Source organism: Pan paniscus, chromosome X (genome assembly GCF_029289425.2).
Source record: "Pan paniscus chromosome X, NHGRI_mPanPan1-v2.0_pri, whole genome shotgun sequence".
Taxonomy (NCBI): domain Eukaryota; kingdom Metazoa; phylum Chordata; class Mammalia; order Primates; family Hominidae; genus Pan; species Pan paniscus.
In genome coordinates, this window is record NC_073272.2 from 66,023,984 (window position 1) to 66,035,631 (window position 11,648).

The window sequence follows — 11,648 nt, forward strand, 5'->3', positions numbered from 1 at the left end:
CACCAGACCATGGGTCTCCCAGTCCAGGGGACACCATAGTCTTTACAGATCCTTCTCAGTTCCTTGCTACACAGCTCCTCCTAGCCAGTGAAAAAAGAAAAGAGAGTAAGGGAAAGAGGAGGTGAAGAAGACCGATGGTGGGGAGTGCCTAAAGAAGATCCGATATGTCCCAGCTCTCAACTACACCAGGAGAGAGGTGGGAAAGCCAAGGAGGAGCAGCAAAAAATGTCGGGCTGAGAGAGGAGCAGCAAAGACTTTGCCAGCCCCTTTGGAGCCCCACCTGGATGGACAGGATGAGGTTCAGCTTTGCCTCTCCATTGGCTCTAGCATGGCCCCTTGATTTTCTATAGAGGGGAGCTGCAGAAGGCACGCACACTGGCACGGCTCCCAGTGCTAGTAGCAGTGTCTGGCTCCGCCCTGCCCAGAGCACCTGCAGGCCTTGGATGGACAGACTCATAGACTGATTGAAGGCAATGGAAATTGAACGATCTTGGGCTGCGCAGAGGAGGAGGGGTGCTAGGGTAATGCTTGATGCTGTCCCCAGGTTCGGAACGCATGCTGCCTGAGCTCTCCAGGCTGAAGGGCATTTGGAGCCAGCCGCATTCTCCTGCCCAGCGCTCTATTGCCCAGCTCAGCATTGCGCACTTGCCCACTCCAAGCCAGTCCAGTCCTTCTTGCTGGTTACCGGTGTTTCTTCCCTCTTCCTAACCCATACACCTTAGAAAACTCCGTTTCTGCTAGCCCAGAGCTTCATGGACGCTCCACTCCTCCTTCGCCCTTCCCCAGGTGCTCCCTGACCCATTAGATTAAGGACTCGCTGTACTCCAAAGGAGTCAAGCTGGACATCCCAACCACAGAATCGCCCCAAGGGACTTTCCTGAACTCCGGCACCATGAGTCATGAAGCTCTGAGTGTGCCCAGCGGCTTTGATGATCTTATCACCTCCACCACCTCTCAGGTGCTATTGGCAGCGCTGGCTAGGATAGCCTGCTATCCATGATTGACAAGCTGCCTGACCACACGTGGAACACTGGCGACCTGGCCAACACATCAGGTCCCATAACTTCGGAGATGGTGTCTCAGGATGAACAGGTGCAATTTTGGTTAGTAATAGGGTACACGGTGGTGGTCTTTGTTGCCATTTTAGGCAACTGTGTCTTAAACCATCTGATTATGAAGTATGAAAGGGTGCACACCGCCACTGGCCTCTTCATTGTCAATATCTCTGTGACCAACATGATGCTGGCTTTTCTTATTTCCCCCTTCACCAAGGTAAGCCTACTATGGTGAAGGGGGAGCTAAGAAAAGCAGGGTATTAATTGAGGAGGGCGACCTTGGGTGCAGGATGAGAGCAAAGGTACAACTTTGCATTTGCAAAGGAGAAATCTCTTTGGCTGGAGGGAGCCCCGGAATGGGTTGGGCTGATTTGGAAAGTGTTTGCATGGACAGGGGAATGGTTGAGAGACCGCACAAAGGGTTTGCAAATTGGGGAAAACAAACTACAGCAGACAAGATTGTGGTTGCGTTGCTGAGTTAATCTCCTACCTTGGCAGTTGTTGAGAGAGTCTTAGGTTGACCGCAGCAGTGACCTGTTGCAGGTGAACTCTGGGTGACATGTGTTTCAGAGCTATGTCACAAAGACCCAGCCTCAGTTTCCTCACCTTTCAAATGCATTGTTTGGACTCTGAGGTGGCTAATAGCTTTTGTGATTTGATATCCCTTTCTTCAAGCCTGAATGTTTGCATGTGAGAAGATGGGGAAGGCATGAGAGCTGCAGTGTGGAAATTTTTGTTTGTTTGTTTGTTTGTTTGCTTCCTGAGACAATAATGCCAGTGGTTTGCCATTATTATAACAAAGAGGGCTTTATTTGTGTTTGGGGTCTTGTAAGAGGACTCAGAGGTGATTTCCTGTGCCTCACATTGCCATTGCCCTTTCTCCCATAGGTGCATTATCTGTGTAATTCCTTCGTGTTTGGGAAGATGACAGGCCACTTCAGTCGCTTTGCCCAATACTCTTGTGCCTATGTAACTGTGATTACCATGGCTTCTATTTCCCTAGACAAATATCAGATATGTGTTTCTCACGGGACTTTAGGTCTTGTAAAGGGGCAAATTCTTCTCTTAGATACAGATAAAATAAAAAATAACCTAGAAAGTTCTTTGAATTGTTTAAGATATATAAATGTATAAGTATAGTTTGAGGGATTGCAAGATAGTGAAATACAGACCTTCACCAAATCAAATCTTTTTTTATTTTGTTTTTAATAGAGATGGAGGTTTTGCTATGTTGCCCAGGCTGGTGTCGCACTCCTGGGCTCAAGCAATTCTCCTGCCTATGCCTCCAAAAGTGTTGGGATTACAGGTATGGGCCATCTATGGTGCTATGGGAGCAGAGATGTGGCAATGAGCAAATGATAAAAGAGTGCTCCTCTTCTCATTTGGAAAACATTTCTTATTTGCTGCATTCCAGGACCGGCTAAGGGAAGAAAGAGGGAAGGGTTGAGTCAGAGGTGTGTGTGGCTTCAGGACTGGTGGTAAGTTGAGTCTGGGTGGTCAGCGTGAAGTCTGTGAGTGTGAGCTGAGGAACTAAAGTGGGAAAGAACTAAAAGAATTGTGGAGGAAAGAGCTGAGAGGAGGACTGAAAGTGATTTCAAAGGAAGGAAGTAGGGTAGGGAGTGGGAAACTGGGAAGAATTACATAGTTAATCACTTGAGAGGGAGGGAGCCAGAAAACGAATGAAGTGGGAGAGACATAAAGGTAGATTAAAGAGATTGTAACTGAAGCCAGATGGGAGAGTCCATGGAGGTATCTAGGTGATAGGTGATGGGGAGATAGGAGGGAGCATGGAAGGAGGGAGGGAGGAGGGGGGTGTGGAGGTATCAAAAGGAGAGGGGATGAAGCTAGAAGGAAAAGGGGTATGAAGAAATCCAAGTGGAAGAAAGAATGAATGGATGTGTGGAATTCTTACCCACTTATATACGATAAAGGGAAAATAAGTCACACCTTTGAACATCCATTCCTCTTTTCCACAGAACTCCCTGCTCAGAGTCAAAAGCTTTAAAGTCAGTCCACTTGCGTTTCTTTATTTTTTCCACTGAAATTCATAATTAGTTTATTTATTTTTAATTTCCAACTTCTATTTTAAGTTCAGAGGTACAAGTTCAGGATGTGCAGGTTCGTTACATAGGTAAACATGTGCCATGGTGGTTTACGGCACAGATCATCTCCTCACCCTGGTATTAAGCCCAGCATTCATTAACTATTCTTCCTGATCCTCTTCCTCCTTCCATCCCCTGCCCTCTGACAGGCCCAGTGTGTGTTGTTCCCATTGAAAGATTTCCCTCATTATTAACTAATGTTGGTCTTTCATGGAGCAAAATGCCACCCATCTACCAACTGAATTAGTACATAAGCATACTTCTCACCTACCTACCCAGTATTTGCTGGTTTGTACCATAATGCCAGTTGATGAACGGCTAATAAGTAACCCTAATTTGAATTGTTGAATGGGTCTGGGGTCCTTTTTATTCCAGGTGATGCTATATCCCCTGAAATCTTGGATTACTCCAATACAAGACAATGTTAGCATCATTATCATCTCTATTGTGAGTACCTGTGCTCCTTTGTCACATTCCATTTGCCAGAAGTTTTACCAGGTGGAGATTGGGTAAGAATAACACAGTATAACCAGTGTTTGGATTCTAGCAACATGTGACCTTGGAAGTCCCATGGAATAACTTACAGAGTAGGGGCTGGAATAGTACATTTCCAAATATAGGTATAAAAATAATTTTCTTTTACTTGGGATTTACCATAACGGTTTCCAATAACTCTCATAGCATTTGATTATTAGAAATAAGTCTTCACATTTGGGGGCCATAATTTCCTTATATATCACATGAGAGGTCTGGAATAGGTGAACCCAAAGTCTCCCGGATTTTTAACTCTAGATTTTAAGCTTAATGCAGACACAAACAGTAAATATGTATCTTCCTTCAGCCAAACTTCCATAAAATAGCTGGCTGTAGGCCTCAGAGAAAAGACAAAGCTGATGTTTCTCTTTCTGTCTGTCTTATAACCTAGAAACATAGCTGAAGAAACTGTCTGCCTACCCAGTTTCCCGTATACTTCAAAATCTTCATGGAAATACCTTGACCTGAGAATTGTTTTTGCTCTTCCTCATCTTGCCATTAATGGCACTAGTGGTTGTTTATGGTCATGTGGCCAAAAAGCTGTGGATCCATAATGCTGTTGATGACATCAGCATCCACACCTATATCTGGCAGCATGGGGAGAAGAAGGAGACCCTGAAGATGCTGATGACAATGATGCTTGTCTACACAATCAGCTGGCTCCCTCTTCACCTCTACCTGGTGCTGCTATGCAGAGAATTCATCTCAAGCCACAATGGCCTCTGCTTCTTCTTCCACTGGCTGGCAATTAGCAGCTCCTGCTACAACCCCTACATCCACTTCTGGCTCAGCAATAACTTCTGGATTGAAGTTCAGAAGGTTATCATGGAAATTCAGAAGATGCTGCTAAAGAAATCAGCTGCCTAAGAGGGGAGCACTGCTGACTCAGCTCTGTCTCACCCACTCACCACCTTGCCTGGGTAGATTCCAAACCCAGAGTGCCCAAATTCCCACAATTCAAAGATATTGATGAGCTACCCAGTCCCCCTCCATTCCGAGAGGTGGAAATCTTCTTTCTCTATTCACAAGTGCCTAGACTTTAAGCTGCCCAGATGGCAATACGTTCTCCATCCTCAAAATCCCTAAGATAGAGTGGGACCAAAATAAATAGGATTCATTCATTTCTCATGGCATGGGGGCCAGGTGAACAGAAGGGGTACTTGAAGGATTGGGGACATGTGAAGCCCCATATTTGTGTCACTCAGTCTTTCATTTCCTTCTCTCTTCTTTTTTTATTTTTTTCCTGTTCGGTTTTCTTCCTTTATTCTCTCTCCCAACGATAAGGTGAAGGTATTATATTTTCAGGCTCATCAGAGATCTTTCTCCATCACTCAAAGGAAAGCTTTATTCTGACCTGTGAGGGGAGAGGTCTCCTGAACTCTATCTCTGATTCTGGTCACCATTCCCTTCTCTATCCTGATGTGCCAGTTGGCTATGACACTTGACATCTGATATCACAAACGTTGTCTCAGGAAGTGCAAGGTACCCTAGAAATTCTGATTTATATTTCATTTAAATGATTGAGATATAATTTGTCTATCATATTCCCAGGGAAATGCCAGGAGGGAAAGGTATAGTTTCTGAAATTGTATTGGGTTATCCGGGAACTCAGTGCTTCTCATAAGTGTAAGTAGTTGGTCGTAACTATCTCCTTGTGGCAGAGTGAGAATGAGAAACTTACACATGCAGAGGAGTTGCACCGTGGTTATTTTCCCAAATTGATATACAGTAATTTGCTGATAGCTCTCCTTTGAATGCAATGAAAATTGAAGTGCCGAATTTAGCACTACAAAATCCAAAATATTATCCATGTTTCCTCACTCTACATTTAGCATTATACTTTCTCTTGTGTAAATTTGTGCTGTCTAGTTTTGCCTTTCTTTTTCTGGAAAGAGAGGAGACATAATGTGCTTACTGCTGTTTTATTGTTCCCATCTCTTTAGTCTATGAGAATTTCAACTCAGTGGGAAAGAAGTAATATCTCATCCTCCTGCGACTGCCTTTCATCTGGAGATAATATTATTAAGGCATGTTGAAGAGTATTGCTCATTGTGTGTCAAGATAATGTGGGGATAAGAGTGGGATTTCTTCCCCTTCTCATCTTCTTCCCCTCCTCTTCTTTGTTCCCTTCCTCACTACTCTGGGAATTCACCTTTTTATTTTGACCTTCCCTGTCTTCTTTCTCTCCTCCCACTTCTTCTTGTTTCCCTTCCACCTTTTCCTCCTCCCCTCTGTTCCACCCTTCTACTCCTCTTCATCCTTTTCCTTCTCATCCTTTCTTCATTCGCATTCCATCTCATGCCTTTTCCTATCCTCCATCTCCCACTCTCCTGTGTTATCCTCCTCCCCTCTTCTCCCCATTCCCTCCTACCCTTACCCATCTTCTTTCCCCGATCCTTTTCACTTCTGTCCGCACTCTCCAATTCTCTCCCCTCTCTCCAATTCTCCTCTTCCCTTCTCTCCTCTTCCTTCCTCTTCCCTCCTCCCCCTTCTCATTTTTCCTCAGTCCTCCTGAGCCCTTCCTTCTTTAGCACCAGTTCTTCTCAAATTCTTTATTCTTTCTTTATTCCTCTCCTTTATCTATCTTACATCCTTTATCTCTTCGAACTCTCATGTATGGTTCAAAATATTGCTTTCCTATTGCGTTTTAGCTATTGTCTGTCATTTCCCTTTCATATTTCTCACTTCTCTTTAGAATTCAGATTTCTTTTACACTTACTGGAAGCCTGGGAATCCAGGAAGCTGCAGCCTCTGAATATAAACAAGTCTTTGCACTATTCCGTAGGCCTCCATGTAGTATATGTGATGGTCAAAGTGAGTGGTAGCCACTGCTTACATTTTTCTCTTCTGCATCTCTCTTTCTCATTCAGTTCTAACTGTCAGAAGTTGACTACCCATTATGCCCTCCTGGGGAATCAGCTGGATCACCCCAGAAGCATAGAGGAAACTGTCCAGGCTTAGTCCATAGCTGCTGTGTCTGTTGGGAAGTACCACTGTGCAGCATCTTCCAAGAATATGACCCAGTTTAATTTGAAGGAATTGTACCCAAGTCAGACATGTCTTTTCTCTGGCCACTCATTTTTTTTTTCAACCACTTCTTATTCGATAACATTTTAGTTATTGATCATTTCCCTTTCTGCTCCTTCTCCATAATTACTTCCCTAAAGACACAAAATAACTTCCGAAAATGTAATAGAAATAATAACAACAACAGACTCCTATCACTACAGGACAACCCTGGAGGTTCTTGGAAGTCCCAGGCCCAACTGACTGGCTCTCAACTTTTGCTGCTGCCTTTGCTGTAACTTTTGTAGTCATCACACCACCTCATTGGCTTTAGCAGCTTTTAGAGTGGGTTATCATCATGTTGTTAGGGTGTATGCATGTGTGCCTCAGCTTACATTTCTTTCTCCTCCACTATCTTCTTTTTCTTTTCCTCAACTTAATCATTCTCTTTTTAACAAGGATATAATTCAATGACATTTTAAGTTTCCTCTGGAAAGGAATGAGCTAGTTTCCAGGAGCTTGAAGCAGGTTAACTGAAGTTTAGCTTTTGGCTAGTCTGATTCTACTTGGTTATAGGATAAGGTAGGGTTTTTGGAGTCAGGACCCCAAATATCTCCGGTAAATTTCCACACTTGCTACAATATTTAATTCTTTTTGTTGGATAAAAAAGAAATTGGGGAAAAAGAGCTACTTGTAGTTTTTGCTTTGTTTCTTTCCATTTCACTTCCATGAATTAATCCTTTATTTCATCTCCCTTTCTATCCTCAACATCCAAACTTTTTAATATATTTTATCTATATATATAATACTTTCATCAAGCAAGTACAATACTAGATACATGGAGAAGTCCTGAGCTGAATAGATGATCACATCTGCTGTTCTCACCCTTATAATCTGCACATCTACCTATTATTTGCTTTTGTCTTCAGCTGTCTTTGAGATTAGAAGTCTTTTTGAGTGGTGAGCTCTACTGGTATATTTTTTCCCCTGCTTGTGTAAATCCTTCTCATTAACCTAAGGAAGGACAGATACATATCTTTTCTCTTCTCCTTTTGGCAAGATGCATACATCCCAGGGCAATGAGCTGACTGTCTAGGCCTCTGCCTCTGCATAAGAGGGCATAGTGGAATTGCCCCTGGGTACCTGGTGCTTCTTTGAGGAATTACACTTTGCTCTGATACTTTCCTTCTCCTGCTTAGATTTAGGAGAAATTTGGGTGAAAAGGGCTCTCATTGTAATTTAAATGATGATTGTGCTATTGTATTTTCACCTAATGTTCTCTTATTCCCAGGAAAAATCCCTTCCTACTCCCACACTTATTCTCTACAAAAGATTAGACTTTTTTTTTTTTCACCCTCAGTAAGGCTGGGGATATGGAATGGTGAATGCTTGACAAATGAGCCAGCTTCAATGTTGGCTGCTGCTGCAGCTGTGAACTTCAAACACACAGAACTTTGTCTGCCTATCAGCTTTGGTGCTGTATGAGATGTTTGAAGATTTAGGGCTCTGAGTAGTCTGAGTTTCATGTGGGGTTTTGTTTATATATTTTTTTGGTAGCAACTAATCTGAACTCTGAACCCAGCCATGTCTGAAGGTGCTACCATTGTAGTTTCTGGCATGGAGGCTCATTTGGTTGGAACATGATGCTAGTGAACTCTAGGTCCTAGAGTCTAACCCATGTATGACCATTAAGCTCTGTGGGTTTGAGAATGGTGCTAAATAACAATGGTCATGTGGTTTCAAAACCTCACATGTGTTCATTTACACAGACCGCACCACCCACCCTAGGCAGCCTTTTTCTGAACATGATTATCAGCTCCCTGGAAGACTCAGCAAAACTGTTGTGTAAATAACCCTGCAAAACCCATTTCCCTTCTGGATAAAAACTTAAAGTGTATTTCCTACTGACTGTGTGTTAGTAGTGTCATCTTCTTCTTAGAAGAACATCACTTGTAAAATGTATAATTGAACAAAAAGAGTTACAGCAATGGAAGGCAGAAGAAGTTGAAACAAAAAGAGTTACAGCAATGGAAGGCAGAAGAAGTTGACAAATACATATAAATACATATACTATCCTTTGTCCAATGCCAAAAAAACCTGTATGTTTGTCCAAGCTGGGATATTTAGAGAAATTATTTGATAAGAGTAAGTTCTATATGAAGTTCATCCAATGTTGCACCTCGATGAGGCAGATTGAAGTGGGGGAATTCACCCTATGATATAGATATCTGAGCTGCTGGTAGTCAACCATATGTGTTGGTTACTCGTGTATGTGGCATGTAGATTCACTCCTAGGTTTTCAGAGCTGAAGCCCTCTTTCAATGAGAATTCTCTTCCCTCCTGTAGTTAAGGTATCTTTCTATGTTACCACACATAATCACACACATGTATGCACACATATATACAAAAATACACACATATACCAATACACACAGCTACATGCATCACATGTGAACACACATAAACACACACATATATAAGCATATACAAACATGCACACACATACAGAAAAATGCACACACAGATTGTACACTATTTTAAAACAAATATAGCAGATCTTTCATAATGCCAATTTCAAATCTAAATTTTGTTTTTAATTCATTATTCTTTCACTCAGTTATCTGTTTGAATGAACAAACTGAACTTTTCAATATCTTTATCATTTCTCTGGGTGATTCAGTGGTTGTTTTGTACTTTGTTGTGGTCACTGACACTATTTTATTAAAACCTGTTGTATCACTCACATTTCTAGCACCCTAACATAGCAAATGTCTCATTTACAAATCTGTGTAACAATGTCAATTGGATATTTATTGTTCTAAAGAAAATCTACATATTTTAATGCCTACATACACGTAAAAAGAAAACCTTAAAGGAGTAGCATCTTTAATACACATGAACATAAACACATCCATACACAATTTCAGAAAGATATACAGAGGAACACAAGCATATACGTGGACACAAAAGTTGTGCACATAGATTCAAGAAGCCCTTGATGAAAGAACAAGGACCTTGCTGGCCCATGCTAGACTACTAAAGGTTAAATGTCCTTTTATTTAAAAAGATCACACATGAAGTTGGTAGGCAATTGGAAACTCATAAGACAGTGGGACTTGTAGGTTTTGTCCCTCCTTAGCACACGTGGAGTAGAAGAGAGAACGGAGGTCTAAAATTACCTTGCCTACCCTGTGAGAATATGTTTAAGCTTGGATATGTTTGTTTCTCTATAACCTGATCTAATAGGTAGTTTTGTGTCAGGAGAGGTATATGCCATAATATCAGCACGTGCCTACCTGGAACCATAATTACACATTCAGACCATCTATTTGCTACCCCACCACTGCTGATGGCTGAAAACATCTCTAGACAATGGGGTGAAGTCTGCTGTCCTCTGGGCCATATGAAGAAGAAAAGATTGACCCAGTTGGGACAGCATGAAAGTGGAGGTAAATTTGTTTATTTGATAACTTGTTCAAAGATATTTCTGTGTTTAGTTCAAACTCTGTTCTCTTGTAATAGTAAAAGTAGAAATAGTAATAGCAATATCCTATATGTGATGATAATTTAGTGATTTCCAAAATAAGATCTTTTAGTATTTGTCAACAAATATTTGTTCTCAATGTTTTTTTTTTCATATTGAAAAATTAAAGAATGTGGGGGTGCCTGGATAGGACTGTAGATTTTATTTTCAAATATGCTGGCGAATGGGAATGTTCTCTGAAAACTGCAAAGCACTGGATCAACTTCTATTGTTCCACAGCTCTGAGGGTCATCTTATTCATCTTAAACAAAGTTTGATATTAAAGGAAAGAATTGCCTTATCTAGATGCCCAAGGTGAGCATGGAGGAAACAGTTTAGTTATTATTATAACTTAGTGTAAGCTTCTTGAAGTAATAGATTCAGGTATGAAAGAAGTGCTGGTATTTAGATTTACATAAATATAATTATGTTAATTGGACTAGTTGAAATGTAGCATCAGAATTTACAAATCAGGAGTGAATCCTGCTATTCTTTTGTGATGAGATCCTGCTGGAAATAAAGTTTCTATCAGTTTAGGTATTTTTTATGGGATGTTGCTAAAAGGCATCTAGGGAGAGAGACACAGATCTAGCTGGCCCATAAGACCTTTTATCTATAGGGTTTCCCACTCTGACCACTGATCTAAAGGTGGTAGAAAACCTTCATTAAGAGTTAGACAACTTGAATACTTTATTTGTAGCTTTAGAGAAGAGACTGTTTGTCAATGCCTTTATACCTTCAACTCAGAACTCCAGTTGAAAAGTCTAGTGTAAAAAAAATCCTCAATAAAATAAAATTTAAATGCAAAAATATTAAAAAATAAATAAAGAAAATAATTGACCCTTAGACTTCATAAGGTAGTTAGTGAAATTTATTTCATAGTGCAACACCCGCCTGAGTTGTGCCCCTCCACACGCTTTCCCGACTCCTCACCATGCAATGAAGCTCAACTTAATGACTTTAAGTTGTTTAGCTTTTACTACTGCCCTGTCCTTTCTCACAAGCTCTGTGAAATGGTAGAAAATATCCTAAGCACGTATGTACAAGCACATCACATACTAGCTACTTGGTTTAAACCTAGTGGTAATTTGGGCTGTGTGGGACCGAAGACCCAGAGAATAAGGTTGTGAGATTACCAAATTCTTTTATGCAAGCTGCAGCTGCTGTGTTTAAATGCCTCAAGAAATAAAATTTCCTGTTCAGACACTGGTAAAATGCAATGGGACATCCTAACAAAGGGGAATGAGAGAAGTCTCACTGTATTACGACAGAAGAATGGACATTATTTTGGGTTCCCAGATGGGATGTGTTATTTATTTACTTGTGACTGTTTCTTTAAATATTCTCTACCCTGTCCCTATTTTTCTGTACCCTAATTTAATGTTTGATTGTCAATTCTGAGTTGGGAAGGAGAGGGACTACAGGTAG

At 41.2% G+C, this 11,648-nt stretch overlaps 1 pseudogene; it reads left to right on the plus strand.

The window, feature by feature from the left end:
• Positions 1–892: 892 nt before the first annotated feature.
• On the plus strand, positions 893–5,525 carry LOC100990152 (G-protein coupled receptor 83-like; annotated as a pseudogene).
• Positions 5,526–11,648: the final 6,123 nt, after the last annotated feature.